Genomic DNA, 17,594 nt, shown 5'->3' with positions numbered 1-17,594 from the left:
CATACATACATACATACATACATACATACATACATACATACATACATACATACATCATACACGCTCACAATACACACACACACACACACATACATATATACATACATATTATGCAGCTTATTTAGTTTGAATGATTGGACTTACCTGCTGACAACAAAGTTGGAACAAAAGAAGAAAAAGGCAATACAAGGCACTGTTATACTCCACATGGCTCCTGCAGCCCGGCCACCTTTTTGGTAGCTCATTGTCACAGATGGAGATCTCATCCTAAGGTCCACGTATTGTGTGGGCGTTGTACCTCCACTTGAAGTATCGACTGTGGTGTTTGTTAGGCAAGTCACGTGACCCTTCTTTGAAAAAGAGTTTTAATCCTCTTTTAGTCTTGGATAAACGAGGAAGATGTGTCTTCAGATCTCTGCTAGTTCCTTGACGGTAATATATACATTTTTTTAAATTGAAAGTAGAACTCGGTTCTTCTGGCCCGATGAATCTTCAGGTGTAGCGATATTTCTTTTGCTTGTCTGTCTATGCTGTCAAGGCTACATAACGGTCAAAGTTGTTGGCAATATTAGTTTCCGAATGAACAACGTAAATTGATAGAGATCAAACTATGTGACAACACTGATCTAAAAAAAAATCCTCTATGAAATGAGCGGAACCACCTGCTGCACACTGAAAAAAAACATATCTTCGACCATAACACAAGATTTAAGTCCAAACAACATTTCTCTTCGTAATTATGGTGTTTGTTTTGTGCATTTTTACTCCTAATTATATTCTTTAACATGCCATGAAACAGTCATCAGCGCTTACGTAGGTAACATCATATTCACACAACAGCGTAATAATTCTAGCCTATTCCCACCGTTTCAAATGATTGTACAGTTATAAAAAGCAAAGAGAATCTAAACATATCCCTCGGATCAGATGAGGTTATAGGGACTATTGGTCTATGACTTGCAACACCATTCTCTCTAAGCAGAGAATACACTCTTTTCCGATGTAGTAGTGTCAGAGCTGTCTTGTATAGGCGTAACGTCTCGACCAGCCAGATTTGTTTAAACTTTATTTATCTAATTTGCAAAAAGCAAGTGAATACGTGGTATACCCTTCAACATTGAGGATGTAGACAAAAATACTAAAGGTAGTGAAGATAAACTTAATAGATGCATCAAAAATATGGTTTCTCAACAGGCTTGATGATTATTTTTCAGAAGTTGTGCTGAAAGAAGACAGCGTGGGACGGTCTCAATTAAAACAAATAGTGATAAATAAACGCAATTCCTAGGACACTTACTTGAACTAATAAAAAGGCTTTGAACATCTTGCTTTCACTGGAAAATGAAAAGGCAAAATAGGCAGACATAGGCCATGAATATCGTACTTCGAGAATTTAGGACGGGTGATGGAGGTAAACCACAATAAAGTTTTTTAGAGCATCTATTTCAGAGAAACAGAAGTTATGAAGGTCAGCAGAAACCCAGGGAAACTCAACATCCTTATTGACGGAACACAACTCCACCAAGTAGAGGAATTTAAATATTTGGGAAGCATCTTCACACACGATGGTCGAGTTAACAAAGAAATAGAAACGAGAACTACGAAGGCAAATGCAGTGACCTACCAGCTAGCACCCCTGCTCAGTCACAAGAACATCCCAACCAACGTGAAATCCCTGCCCATCAATAGCATCTTCATACTAATCTTAACATACCAGTGCCAAACATGGTCTCTAAACAAGGCACTAGAAAGAAAAATCAACGCATGCGAAAGGAGGTGTCTCCGCAAAAGGAACGGGACTATACGTCTACAAACCGGAATACTACCAGTAATAAAGTTCATAGAGCGTCAAAGAGTCAAATGGTTCAGACATCTAACCAGAATGCCCAAGAAACAACTAGCGGCCAGAGCTTACTACACCCATGAATCCGGCTTCAAATCAAGAGGAAGAGCAAGAAAGACCTGGCTGGATGGGGTTACCAAGGTCCTGGAACAGAATAACATATCTATCACAGACGCTACACACCTAGCACATGACCGAAACCTGCACCTCCCCTCGACATCCTAAGGATACCAGGGGAAGGAAGAGTAAAGTAACAGTAAAGTAAAGCAGAGAAAAGAGTGGACAAGGATGCCTGCCGACGTCTGTTTCGTAATTGGCATTCAGGAAGAAATAGGAGTGTTATCATTATAACTATGTTTTCCCGGATCATGTTGCATGCGATCTTCACAGGCCGCCCGTATACCTTACAATAATGTACTCGAAATAGCAACGTACGAGTCATATCGAGGCACACTTTTATAGTAGTTCCTTAGGTCTCGTGTCTTCAGTGTCCATGTAGACCGCACATATTATGTTCGGTTGCCTGAAACACTTGATTTCACCACTATAGCCTGTTCATTTTCATTTGTCCGTGGTTAAAACAAAATAAAATAAAGTTTTTGCTCTGTTTACTCTTCTCGGGTCGTTCCATGAAAGTCTAAAATTAAATGTTGGATGACCAACAGCATCTAAACCTCCATTAATTAAGTTCACTGCAAACAGAGGTTCTGACACGTTTCATTTGATGTTAACCCACAGAGGGTCACAAAATAAGATCGGAATTTACAGCATACACCAAAAACACAAGAAAGTTTAACGTACGCATTAGTAACACTGTCCAACGGACGGGTGAGCACTTTTCAAGACCCGCGAAGAGACGTCAAGACGGTCGAGAGATGAAATCGACAAGCTTCCACTGAAATGTGAGGACAGGGTGGCGTCGCTATCTCGAAATGAGCAATTTGTAGGCTGGGTTACTCTAAATCATTCTATTTAGTGGCCCTGTGTATGTACCCATAGAGCAGTTTTTAATATAGGGCCCAAAGAGACAAACTTTGTTATTCATGGAATACGATTTTAAAAATATATTTCCTTTTGTTAGCTGGCCTGCACAGGTGTCATACACAGCTTCATGGGTATCGGTAAATTGATTAATGAGCTATAATATTAATTGTTTAACGCGGACAGATGAACAAGCTTATAGTTTTATCCATAGCAGTCAGACACGGCCAGATGTTTAGCTGCTTTCGCAAAGTCTGCATTGTGTGTGGCATGTTTGGCACTACTTTGGTTTGTTAGCCCAGAATGTGGCTGTGTCACGTGTGTAAAGTGTTGTCACCTATTTGCTGAGCTGGTCATCCTTCCTTTTTTAAGAATCTGTGCACCATGGATGATGTAAACTTTATAGAATGTGTGAGACCAGAGCTTTATGATAAAAAGACAAAAGATACGCGAACAGAGATTTTGAGCAACGAATTTGGGGAAAATGTAACTTCACAGGTTGACGAAAATGGTAGGCATTTTATCTATTTATCATTTCTAATGAACAAACGCTTTGCATTACATTTGTGAATTTGTATACAAAGTAGATCAGGGGACGACGTCTTAATCCTAAAGATTCTCTGCTGAACTGCCAGACTAAAATATTGCGTTTCCTCGTTAGCATCATAACGTAATTTGGCCGTGTTACAGTTTGTGATCTCTTGGAAAATAGCAAAATGGCGCTTCACCACCACATGCAGGCGACGTGAGTTCAACTCCCATGTGGAGATAATTTTTATTGAGTATGTCGGTCTTTCTGCTGGGATGTTGTATCCTTCTCAGTCTTTGTTGGAACTGATAATCAGGACTGAAGCCCGCCGCCTAAATTATCAAAATTATACATGTATCGGTAGGGGAGTAAAGCACCTACCCTACACTTAAAAATGAACAAAAAGAAAATAGATAAAGAAAAACATTTTTATAAGCTAATTTACTTTAGAGACTTTACAAAAAATACCGGAGGCTAAAGTTTTGGTTCGAAAAACCGAAAGACACAATGAAGCATACAAATCCCACAAGGCAAAGAAAAAACCCTGAAACTACGAAAGATTTATCACATTGTTGTATATGCTATGGTTTTTGACTGCTGCAAGTGTTAACATTATAGGACTTTCTTAGACCAGAACTTACTAGCTATTCCAGCTTGACGGAGTTAAGAAGAAGGAATTATGGTTAAGAAAAAACGGAAAAAAGTTAAGTACATAGAATGTGTTACAACAAGAAAGCTCCAGTGACTGCTAAGATTAATTTAATAGAGTTTATAGCAGGGTTCTCAACTGATGCCCTCGGGACGATGGTTTGAGGTCTGAACTCTACATTAAAGTCAGCGCGGCACAAGCTTGATCAGTTTTTTTCATACATCAATTTCAAATAGACTTTGTGCCACTTATGGCAGCACAGAGTGAAAAGCTTTTCTCCACCATGGACTTGAACAACTCAATGAGATGATCAATGAGATGATCAGTGAGATGATCAATGAGATGATCGAGCGCCTTCAAGCCATTCTGAAGTTCTTGCTTGTTTCCTTTCTAGCAAATGTGGCTGTGAAGAGAGAGAAAGAGCGCTGCCAAGGTCTGTGGCAGCAAGACGGGGGTAAGAGAAGCATAGTATTATTTAAGTTCTGAAGAACCAATCATGTTCTGAACTGCCATTTAAAAATAAAGACAGAGAATATGAGAAAGTCGTACTTTTTAAAAGAATAGCGAAAACCTTTTTTCTTTTGAAAAATACTGGAAGTGCCCAGGCTCACCCAGACTTTGTCTCGACTAACCCCCGAGTAATTTGAGTATTTTGAGGCCCCTGATATTGAGTGGGATAACTTAGTTTAAAAGAAATACATGTAAAATAATAAGTATAATTATGAAGTTCAATATCAATGTTTAAGAACAATATAACATTTTATGTGTTATGAAGAACTGTTTCTAACTTGAAGACACTAATGTTTTCTATTAGACAAATGACACCTTTCTGACATGAAGAAACGAATATTTTTTACTTTAAAAATTAATTCTTTGTGAGATGAAAAATTCAAACATTTTCTTCAATGGAAAGTTAGGATATCTCTTAACAGGATATCTCTGACATAAAGAAGTGAATGACGCAAGATATCTTTTCTAAAAACCCTTGTCACTCTTTTTATAAAAACTTTAAAAGAGAATCAAAAGCACACAAAAATGAAATCGACCTAGACGTATGTACGAAACTTAATTTTAAACGTTAGCAACAGATCAACCGTGGATTAAAAAACAGCCGCATCGCTCGAAGGCGTGGAGAAGAAAACTGCAGTAAAATTCAAGTCATGATCACACGGGAAACGAAAAGACGAGTTTTGTTTAGTCTACTTGAAAAGACTAATCGATAAATGTTTTCCTTTACCCCTTTTGATGGAAGGTATCATAGCACAACGCAAGTCCAGAGAGAGAAAGGCAAATACCTAAAAACTGTTTAGTCAAATATAGAGCACTGAGCACCACCGGCGTCTGTTGAAGTGGAACTCAAGAGAAAAAACTCATACCAAGAAAAAAAAAGATGAAAAGACGAAAACAAGGATAGATTCTAGACTAGTATCCAACATGTGTTTCTGGGGGAGCAAAATCTGGCTAGTAAAGGACTTTTGACGATGACGGTGGTGTACGAAAGAACAATTTGTTCATTAAATAAACCATAGCTCATAAGATGGAAACCCATAAGGTCAGAATAAATAGCGGAACGTAATATGCAAGAGTTTGAAAGGTTGTTTTGCAATTTAGGAGAAACATATTACCTTCTAAGAAATTTGATGCGTTAGATATGACGTACAAACGTATCACAACTGTCTAAATAATGCCCTCGACTTCACATGTGTTTCCTGATATATACGCTTGATGATAAGAAAGAAAACGGGCCAAAAGAAAGTGGTGGAAGTAAGAAACGCTGAACATATCTATGTTATCTCCTTCAAATTATTAACGAGTCGTGTAAAAAGCAAAAAAATAAATAAATAAAAATAAAAATAACACCACATTCCGATAAAAACATCCGAAAATTCACCAGAACCTATCGCATATGTCAAAAACGAGGTAGATCTCTTACTTCTGTCACAATTCAATAAACACAATCCACACTCGCGTTATCGAACTGGCTCGTTTTCTGAATTCACAATCGTAGAGGTACGGTCAAGATCTGTCCCCTTCTTCCCTCTCTTTTTCTCTCTCACTCTCTATCTCTCTCTCACAAGCACGCAAGCCTGAAGTCTGTGGTCAGTGCCGGACCCTGGTTTACCAGCCCCCAACAGCCCCTCTCTTCTCTCTGTGTGTATCCACACGCGTCAAGCCGTGAGCCACACGAGAGAGGGGGAGCGATTCCGAACGACAGGGTAAGTTTGTGGATGTGTGGTGGGACAAGGCGCTGGCTCTCCCTCACATAGAGCTGGGACAAAAGACAGAGAGAATTGTCCAATGGTAGTGACAAGCTCCTTGATTACATCTTCGATAAAGCACGGGCTACGATCTCAACTTATAAAAAACGTTGTAATTTGTTTGATATAAGCCTGGGTGGGGAACTATGATAATGACATGTAATTTGATACATTTATCTTTTGTTTACTTTGTTTTTTGCGGGGAAAAGGGGGAGGGGGGCTGACAAGATAATAATGGCAGTTGAAGCGGTGTCACGTGGGTAAAAAAAAGAGTGGTGGGGGCTAGTTTGTGTTACCCGTCTTTTCAGGTTTGCAACAGCATGTCGCTAGTAATTGGGTCGGGAGCGCACCGGCTTATGAGTTCACTTGTCGAGACTGAAGTACTCATGAACAACGCTCCGCACAAAGAAGGCTTGACTCCCTTTCCAAAATTCTGCAGAAAAAGCATAATAGGGCGAATATGTCCCCAAAAAATAGAGAAGAAAGAAAACCCCGGGTAACTGCAAACAATGCCCTGTATAATCTCACAGTCTAAAAAATTCCAATGGCTGTGGTGTAGTCGTAAGGTATATACTTTGCTTCGGAGGCAGAAGACCTGACTACGATTGCCAAGAGGGGAATGTTGCTATGTCAATCTGTGCTAGTTAGTTCTGAGTGGGGGAGGGGGAGGGCTTTACTTAATGGACAAGTCTCTAAAATGTTAACCTAAAGCAGCATATCAACCTTTCTTTGTTTTGTTATTAAGGGTGATTTTACGACTTTAATGTAACGTTAAGCTTGTAAATAGTTTCGTCACTATTTAGTTGCAGGGTTGCATCCCCTCGAAGACAGATGGAGATTCGAAAAAATCAATTACCTCCATTCGCGGAAATTAAACTCATGTATTCTGCTTTCAACGGCGAAACACCCAACCACTACATCAGAGACACCGGCATTTTACAAATTAGAGATGTGGGGTTACAAGAGAAACATTATTGAGAAGCATATTAACACAGAATCGTGTTTTATGTTCTGAAAAGCCAAGGCAAATGGCGGAAATTAGGAACAGGCAAACAATCTACAGCAAGGTAAAACCAACCAGTGACTTCCTCCAAACTCTCGGTTTTTGCAGTGATAGAAAACACGGTACTTATATAGATCTAGCGCATCAACAGAAGATGAGGACTATTTTGCCTGTTGTTAAGAATGAATTATCTTGCTATGTTCTAATGTTTCGAGGAAAGAGGAATTAATTAAGTGCCCTTCATTATTCTTATCGTGGGTTAAGGCACGATTTACTGGATTGTTCACAGAAACAGTACATTCTCACCATGAGCGAATGCTGGAGGAGGCTGAGTTAGTCCACAAATATCTTAGTGTTATATAGTATGGTATATTCACAGGGTAGTGAATTATATGGTCGCATGTCAAATTTGAACATATTCAGTCGATTCCTTCATACTTCAAGCACAAAGGCTTAAAAATTCAGGAGTTCAGTTGGGTTATGGATGTCTATGTCCTCCCATATCTGCAAACTAAGCAGAAGTATATATTTCTAACTTTTAAAAGTGTACAAAGTTACTTAACTCCAACAGAAACCAAGACATTAGTAGTATAAGTAATTTTATCAAAATTGGTTCTCTGTTATACTATTTAATTAGGTTTGGCAGCTGAAAAACTTTCAAAGTGACAAGTTGTTCAAATACCAAGCAGTAAAATTGATAATGATAAAGAAATCAGGGCACGCAACACCTAATCCTAAACATTTGGTGCTAGTAAAACAGGGTATCAAATACAAAACTGGCGTTTTCTGTTATGTCTAAGTGATAATTCTCTTGTTAATCTTAAACAATTCCTGGAGCTCTATAATCCGGGAGTTGACTCTCGTCTTTTTCACGAGATGGTCACATGGGAGTGCAGTCACAGTAGGAGAATCAATTCAGAGCGATCCCTTCATTCCAACGTTGCCAACCAGTTGATCTGCTTGCTCATTACCGAAAGCGGAATAGAGAGAGAATCAATCTAAACATCTATTATATATTTGGTTACTTGAAAACTCATGACATATGTCACTTTTCTCTCAAGATTTATTGTTCCACTAGTTTCGATGAAAGGAAAGATCGGTGCATTAACATTAACTGAATATCATTTGTCTCCTATATTTACACTCTACTGGAAAGGAGCAATAAATCTTGAGAGAAAAGTCTCAAATGTGTTTCCAAGTTGCCAAACATAATATAATAGATGCATAGATAGATTCTCTATTCCGCTTTCGTGGTGGTACACTCCAGAATTTCAAAGGTTTGGCACTTTCCCAAGATTAGATCTAACTTTCCAATACGACAAAATTAATGGTGGTTCAGAATCATTTAAATAGTGCACAGTTTTATTGAGGAGCCTGAAGTCACAATAGTTTTATTTTCAGTTTTTCATTTGTTTCGTTTAGATCTAATCTTGGGACAGTCCGTCTTCTAAGACACCATTGTAAACAAGAGAGGTTTTCGTTCACTAGCCGTGCGCACTGTTTCTACACCTTTGAAATTCTGGAGTTTACAACTACGAAAGCGGAATAGAGAATCAATCTAAGTTTATACATTTATTATATATTTGGCAACTTGAAAACACATGTGTCACTTTCCCCATAAAACTATGACAGCTACAGAGTTGAAAGTTGGCAAGTACTTGCAAAAAGGAAGGTAGGTGTCCATGACGGGAGCCCTATTTTTGATTTCTTCTTTTCTTGAATTTAGAAAAATTTATTTGACCAAAAGTTCCTGTCCTTCTTTGGCTTTTGTGATTATTTCAGTTACAAACGAAACAAATCTGCGTAGCTGTCCTTTAAAGCGGAAGTGCCGGAAGTGATATTTCGCGAGGCGCATTTTGTTTTGAGAGTATAGACCTAGACCTAATTTTTGCAACTCTCAAGATTTATAGCACCATTCCAGTAGAGTGTAAGTATAGTAGGCCAATAACTTTCAGTTGATGTTAATGAACCGATCATTCCTTTCATCGAAAGGTCCCCTAGCTAGTTATATTATGTTTGTAAAAGTCGCCACTTTCGTCGCCTAAAACTTCCGAATCACCTAACTTTCCAATTTGAAAACAATTAGCGGCGGCGCAGAATCATTTAAAGGGTGCACAGGTCTATTAAGGAGTTAATGTCACTGTAGTTTAATAATTTTCAGCTTTTCATTAGTTTCGTTTAGATCTAATCTTACGAAAGTCCGTCTTCTGAGACGTCATTGTAAACATCTTACGAAAGTCCGTCTTCTGAGACGCCATTGTAAACAAGTGCGGATTCCGTTCACATGCAGTGTGCACTGAACGCACACTGACTTGACGATCGATTCTTTTGAGACCATTCATCGAACGGGGTACTCAGCTAGTAATAATGATAATAACAATAATGATGATGATGATAATAATAATAATAATAATAATAATAATAATAATAATAATAATAATAATAATAATAATGATGATGATAAGGTGAAATGGTATACATGTATTAAGTTTAGCGTCCCTATCAACATTATTAGGTTTATTAAAAGGCCGGACCTCCTTCGAAAGGACCGAGCAACATGGGAAATTCGTGTAAAGTGCCTTTCCCAAGGAGCAACGTCGGACCGAACTGAGGCTCGAACCCCCGAACCCGCAATCTCACGATTACGGGCCCGGCAGCCTTTGGCTATCGATGCCACCTATAATGACAACAATAATGAAGATAATTATGATAATAATAATAGCAATAATAGCAATAACAGTAATTGTAAAAATAATTTTTTTATACAAATAACAGTAATAATTATAATAATGATGATGATAATAATTAGAATTTATACAACGTCTAGAATGCTCTAAGTGCTGTGCAATGCAGAATTATCACTAACTGACACATCATGAGTGAGACCGTCTAACAACACAAACTCACGGTGTGCGCGCACACACACACTCGTACACACTCACACACACGTACACACGCTCTCTCTTTCTCACACACATACACAAACACACACATACACACACACACACACACGATCACACACACATACACACACACACACACACACACACACACACACTCAAACTCACACTTTTCTTAAACTCTGTGTGATGAAACTCTTTTGGGAGGGAATTCCAATTTTTAGAGGCATTTGAAGACCCCCCCCCCCCCCCCCCCGACCCCTTTCCGAAAGTATTAGATCTTACAGCAGACACTTTTATGAGATTCTCATCCGCAAATCTCAAAGGTCTGGATAGTGCGTATGACTCAATGATGTCTTTATTGTTGAGGCGCTTTGTTGTTTATGCACTTTTGACATAAAAAGCAACGTTTACTTTGTAATTAATTGCAGCTTTACCTAGTAGCCAATGCAGCTTTATCAATAAACGTGTGATGTGATCTATTTTGAAACCGCTGTTGCCTGTTCATCATTTTCAAACTTAAATTGGCTAAAAAGGGAACTACAGTGTTGTCAAGTCTAGATACAAATATGCTGAGACGGGAAACTGGAGATAATTTTTATTTAACAAGTGAGGAATTCGACCTTTTCACCTAAATTCACATAGCCTGCACGTGCTTGTGTGTTTGAGTGTGCGCGTGTGTGTGTGTGTGTGTGTGTGTGTGTGTGTGTGTGTGTGTGTGTGTGTGCGTGTGTGTGTGTGCGTGTGTGTACAAATTTGAGGAGAAGGTAAATTTATGGAACAAGAATTGCTGAGATTGTTTACATTATAAAAGATAACGCAAATTAATACAACAACAACAAAAATAAAAACACGGCAAGATCTAGTCAACAGTCAGTTACTGGCGAAGGAATCAAGAGAGTCTTGGGGGGGAAAATCCGGAAGACGACAAAAGCCTCGAAATATGAAATTCAGTTGACAACGAAGACATGTTTCAAGAAGCCGAGACTTTCATCAGAAAACTGCGATGGGGCATTTGGACGACTACTTACTGGCTGGCAAGACTACGTGTGGCAACTATTACAGGCGTGCATGTCTCCACTATCTGCAGACTACTGAACCAGTTTCGAGCCACCAACGAGACCATTGATCTCCCTCGAGCCGAAAGACAAAGGGCGACAACTGCACCTCATGATTGCCTCATGGTGTACAAAAACCGGATGGATCCTTAGTTTAAGTAAGGTTTTACAGCGCTCGCAACTGCATAAGGTCATATGAGCGCCAAGGGGTTGATGTCAACAAAGAAGTCCAAACGGGGAATCAGGCTTACCTCTCTCGCACCCGGAAATAGCAGTTCACAAGAGAGGGACACACATACTAAAGAAGTAGAGGAAAAATTGACGATAGAAAGGATGAGGAAAGAAAACAGCAGTTCCCCCTATGTTGTTACGGCACAGTATTAGCATGACGTTGATAGCTCTGTGCATTAGAACAAGTTTATATTCCCCCTTTGGGATGACCTAAAGACACATCAGTCAGTAGCACTGCCCTGTGGGTGGGGGGGGGGGGTCGGATGGATCCGCTCCCGACGGCCTCCTGGACCGCCAGTAACGTCATCATGGGACGAACGGGGCGACCCCTAAGTACTATGACCGTACGTCAGGGATTGTTCTCCCCAGGCCTCTGGTGCAGAAGAGAACTGACAACTCAGAGCCGCTGTGACCGGCGTTTGTAGGCACGGGATCACGTGAACTGGAGGAACAGACTTAGTTCTCATTTTTCTCAGATGATGAATGCCACTCCTATTGTACCCTTTGTTTCTTTCTTGTTCTGTGGTTCCAGCGTCCGAGATAAAAGAGAGAGGAAATATTAAATGTCACCGTGTGCAGAGATGATGGTACGGCCTCAGGCTGTGTGTCATGGGAGAAGGATGTTTTAGGAGATGGAGAGACTGAACGGACGGGGAGAGAAATAAACGAGGACGAAAGACTAAGAATAGTAAAAGAAAGGAGGGAAGAAGGATGGTCGAAAAGGGATGAAGGAAGAATTGCTCGAGAAAGGAAAGAAAAGGAATGCAAAGGAGGAAGATTAAGGAATAACGGGGGAAGGAAGGGCGAAAGAAAGAGTGCGCAGGGGTTTGAAGGAGCTGATAATAATGCTGAAGAAATGGGCACAGAAAGGCAGAAGAAATAAGAGACGACGAACGAAAAGCGAGGAAGAGAGAACAAAATGGATCGGAGAAAGGCGATCTCTCTCTCTCTCTCTCTCTCTCTCTCTCTCTCTCTCTCTCTCTCTCTCTCTCTCTCTCTCTCTTTCTGAATAGCGTTAAGTAAAGGAAGGGGAGGGATACGAAAGAAAACCCCCCAGAATGGATCGCCAAGGACAAAACATAAGAACGAAAGAAGCGAGCGAAAGATGAGGACAATTTCCGAGGGAATGTGAGAAGAACAGAGAGTAGGAAAGACTAGAAAAATTCCCAGGATCTATACCTTATTCGAAAAACTGGAGCATAGTAAGTAGAACATAGCTTCAAGCTGACTGAGACACATCTCTCCTCCACCCTTTTCCTCTTTCAATTACACAAGCACACACACACACACACACACACACACACACACACACACACACACACACACACATACACACTCGCATACACACACATACACATACGCATACACCTACACACACACACACACACACACACACACACACGCATGACATACACATACAAACGCATACAAAACACACAATATGAATGGAAGCCCACAGCACGTCTGTTGATATACAGATGGAAACGACATACACAATGATACAGGTGTAGGTTTAGAAGGAGTCTAGATTGGTGTTAATGGTCAAATGAAAAAGGTCGGCTTTTTTCTGGGATTTGTTCACGGGGTGGGGTGGGGGTGATGGAGATGCCTAGCACAGTTTCTGTGCAGTTCACGACTCGGCTAACTACAAATTGAACGAGTACTCGCTCCAGGGAAAGTTAAGTCGACACTTGTTCGATATTGCAGGACGACGGCCGTAATGATTCTGGCACGTTTTCCTGACTGAAAACCTCTACACAGTTTGATTCGTGCACAGTAACCACGGACGTACGTTTTCCTGACTGAACACCTCTACGCAGTTTGATTCGTGCACAGTAACCACGGGCGTACGCTTAGGCAGCTTCGTCTTGGGTTTGCCGGAGCTATAGGATGATAGCGAGATAACAGTCAATCTGGCACACACAAACTCAATCGGCTTAGTATACCCTTAATGACCGTGGCAGAGATAATGTCCGATCGGCATAAGAGCAAAAACATGTTTCAAACTATCATAAACGAAGGAGAAACACAAGTTTGAATATTTCGCAGTTTGCACGTTGTTGCATGTCTTTCAAAGTTTGAGAAGAAGTTATGCCCCAAAACAGCGCATCTTCAAGCGTTGTCGAATCGAATGACCAGAATGTGCCTCCTCAGTGGATCCAGCATGTTTATTAACCTTGGTCAAGACGAACGCGACTTTCAGGGAAAGATGACACAGGTTGGCGGGAATTAGGCTCTCAATGGGGGAAGGCTGCGGAGGAATTGAACCACGTCGACCTCTGCAGCCACGCCACGGAGAAGCTAGTGAGCTTTGATGCCATCATGATGCTCGCACTTTGAGGGGTAATATAGCGTTTATATCCTACCGCTATAATGTCCGGGCCAAACTCTCGATGGTCAGGCTCTTAGTCGGAGCTAGAGCAGTCATTTTAATCACAGAGCCCTTTCGCAGTCAGATAAAGGAAGGGAGCAGTATTCTACCAACCGTCTAGTCATTGGCGGCATCCCCATTTCTGAGGCCGTATCGGACCAGGAGGGCCATTCGTGGAAGGCAAGTGCTTCCACGAGGTCATCTTTTATTTAGGAGAAAGCCCGGGTCTGGGAGAGAAAGCTAGCATGGTGGGTCACTAGTATACGCTACGGATAGGTCTACCTGCTTGCCCGTGCTACACATTTTTCAGGTAGGGTGGTTCATCGCTAAACTTTTTGAAACAGGAAACAACCCAAGCCTTCAATGGCTTGTTGCCAGTGAGAGAAAGACGAAAAAAAAAAAAGAGGATTCTCAATGTGCAAGTAATACTAGCGAGGAGAAGGAGGAGAATGTTGACGATAACGTTAAGGTGGAGAGGACCAAGAGGACGAAGATCGAGATAATTGGGGGAAGGAGAAAAAATATCCTAAAAGGGAAAGGGTAAGCAAAACAAAACAAAACCAAAACCAAAATAAAATAAAAATAAAAACAAAAAACAAAGACAAAAAGAGGACAACCGCCCCAGAGAATAGAAAAGACATCGGAGATAAAGACTTTGAGTGAAAACTCATTCGCCCAACGAGGTATGCGCTCCCGGATAGCATGCTAGAACATCCGTCCATGCAACAGGTTGTGTAGGGTTACACGTTACCAGTAGCTGGGTTTTTTCTGTTCTAACATTTGCCGACAAGGTATATTCCAATTACATCTAAGAGACAGCCATTATTATATTCTTCATCTCCCAAGACAAGTCAGGAAAGTGTCATCAAAAACGAAAAATTCATGCGAAATCCCCTATTGTCATTTCTCCAAGCATTTTATTTCCATTCCAATACGGGTAAGGTAAGGCTCTACTCTGTTGCACGCAGATGATTCCCACTTGGGGAAGTTTGCCGTTGAGTATCTCTGTCTGTCTGCGGGGATATTACAATCAGCTAAGCCCAGCTTAATCCTGCAAGCCGTGGTGGAAGCAGCCTGTTAACCAAATGATTTGGATTGGGAAAAACCCACGTTGCATGATTCCATGGACCCAAAGGATGAGCACGTAAACAATAGCGTTTGTCAAGGGATCTAACCTGGACTGTGTCACGGAAAAAGGGTTTTGATGGTTGTCTCCCTTGAAATATATTTTTTTTCTTTCTGTTTCTACCTTTCTGATCCGATGCAAATCGAGCCCCAAGGTGGGATAACGATTATATTCGGTCAGCCCCACTACTGAAACATTAAACGTATGGTAGGTGTTATGTGCAATCAGCATAGCCGACAATAATTCAAGTTTACATTTCGTACTCAATTTAACATACCTGCTGCTCTGTGCTATCAGGCGCTCAGGCCATTAGTCAAAAGCAGAATAATGTCAGATTCTGTTTTTGTAAGGAGCATACGTGTGCAGAAATACGGCGCTCTGTTATCTAAGCAGATACAGCTCCAAGATACATGTACTTTTTTGAAGTTCCATCTTTAATATCATTTTAAAAGTTTTTAGCAAGATGCAGGCCTATTCTTTTTCTTTTTTTTACACGTTACATAATAATGACCAACTCCGAGTGTATTTTCAAAATAAAATAAGAAGATAAGAATTACATTTTTTGCTGAGTTTCAACCGCAGAATTAATCGTAATGAATGATTTTTTTCGTCAAGATTTTTGTTGAAAGTATGCCCACGAACATTTTTACCGTCCCAGTAGAAGCCGTGTCAGCCAGCTACCCGAGTAGATAAAGCGCTCGACGGGGAATCTCCAGCCTCTACTAAAACTTTTCCGCTATCTGTCTGTGTGTCTGTCTGACTGTCTGGCTATCTGTCTCCTTGTCTGTCTGTCTGTCAGTTTCTGTCTGTCACCACCCCCCCCCCCCCCCCCGCCCACGTCCTCGTTCTCTCTTCGTCTTTTTCTGTGTATCTTTCATAATCTCTCTCTATCTCTATCTCTCTTTCTCTCTCTCTCTCTCCCCTCTCTCTCTCCCCCCCTCTCTCTCTCTCTCTCTCTCTCTCTCTCTCTCTCTCTCTCTCTCTCTCTCTCTCTCTCTCTCTCTCTGTGTGTGTGCCTCCTCCTCGTTCTCTCCCCCTCTCTTTTTTCTTTCTCTCTCCTCGAGAAATATCTGTCATCGCTGTCCTAATGCGTCGTTCTCTCTTCACGTTCTTCCTTCTGTATAGTTCTCTTCCCTGTTCTGCGTCACTCCACATTAACCCTTTTCCCATGCTATTTACAAAAGCTTTTACAATGATTCACTTCAGAGAATAAACAGCAACTTCTATGAAAATCCAACTCTAGCTGTCAAATGTCTTATTGGCACGTACGTGTCATCCTTAGACGTAGCATCTTGTTTTTTGTCGTAAGGACACCATATTATTTTTTTTAGCTTACTCTGAAAGACAAACGAAAGAGTAGGTCTAGAGATCCAGCAGACATTAAACATAATAATTGCTACAGTGCCAGCTAGTATTCAAAGGTTAGTCAAGGAGACAAAGAAAGTCTTTATAAATCACACGAAAGTTGCGGGTTTCTTGGAGCTTGAACGCTTAACCCATGCGAAGATGGAGGCACCCTATAATGGAATAGAGAACTGGGTGTTTTGTAAGGGAAGACAATACATATTTGCATCATGTATATTTTGCAGAGTAATTATTTACTTTTGTTTACCATTAACCGTCAGCCTTTCTCCATTTTTACTGCTCATCCCCTACCCTTTCACGTCGTGTTACATTTGAGGTTGTTATGTGGGATTTGAGTTGTGATTTTGTTACATTAGAAGTTTATATGTTTACATTTGAACATTCTATGTTTATATTTGAGGTTACTTTGTGGCTTTAAAATTACAAACTGCCATTTCAACTTGAAATTCAATTTGAGACCGCCAATTCCAATGATTTTACATTCTCTACCTGGCGAGATTAATCTTACACCTGCTGACGCATCATGTCTGAGAAAAGCTTGTACATTCTCTGGGGTAACATAAACTGTGTCGACGACAGACTTCTGCAGTAGGGCAGTCAAGCTACGGCGACTACACGTTTGAAAACTCTATCTGCGCTTACTCACTTATCGAGTCTCGCTTGGGTATGGTACTACGATGTCAGAGCATGTCTGGACAAACCTGCTCAATACACTACCTGGACAATTCTAAAATCGTGTTCGTTATCTGTTACATTTGTCGTTATCTGTGAAATTACAACACGGTATCAGATTGGGCTTCAACCACCCAAACCAGTTCTGAGATTTTAAAGACAACCTGATCAGAGGCAAAATTGAAGAAGCTAAGAATGGTTCTCAACAATAAACTTCAGATCATAACTTTTAAGAAGTTTTATGGAAGTTGGTTTTGTTTTCGCGAAAAAAACACTCAATCTGAACATGCATAATATCGTGTCCAATTGAAGAATGGATATCCGTTCCAAGGAAGAGGGTGTCAAACTACAGCAACATCAACCGTAGATTAGAGGAAGTAGGCTACGTAGAAGAAAATGAAAGCAGAGCATGGATTGATTCGGAAGAATTAATGTTGGTCGCACAAAAACGCCAATATTCTGCGCCTTGTACTTTGTTACACGTTTCTGTGGTCCTGATCTGCACCCGGTGTCTTTGTGCTGTTTCTGAACTAGAACTCAATAAAACCATTAATGGTTCTGACCTGTTTCGTGATCGACGTCTGTTCTTTCCACTCTAAGGTATCCGC

General features: G+C 40.6%; 1 long non-coding RNA gene across 1 annotated transcript; it reads right to left on the bottom strand.

Moving 5' to 3' along the window:
- Positions 1–382: 382 nt before the first annotated feature.
- LOC118477992 lies at positions 383–6,173 on the bottom strand. The gene is made up of 2 exons (XR_004858732.1): positions 5,936–6,173; positions 383–672 (listed from the first exon to the last, which is right to left on the bottom strand). It is a non-coding gene; the product is annotated as an uncharacterized LOC118477992 (long non-coding RNA).
- Positions 6,174–17,594: the final 11,421 nt, after the last annotated feature.

Source organism: Aplysia californica, unplaced genomic scaffold (genome assembly GCF_000002075.1).
Source record: "Aplysia californica isolate F4 #8 unplaced genomic scaffold, AplCal3.0 scaffold00325, whole genome shotgun sequence".
In the NCBI taxonomy this organism is placed as follows: domain Eukaryota; kingdom Metazoa; phylum Mollusca; class Gastropoda; order Aplysiida; family Aplysiidae; genus Aplysia; species Aplysia californica.
Note: the sequence above shows the minus strand (reverse complement) of the source record. Positions and strands in the feature narration are given on the sequence as shown.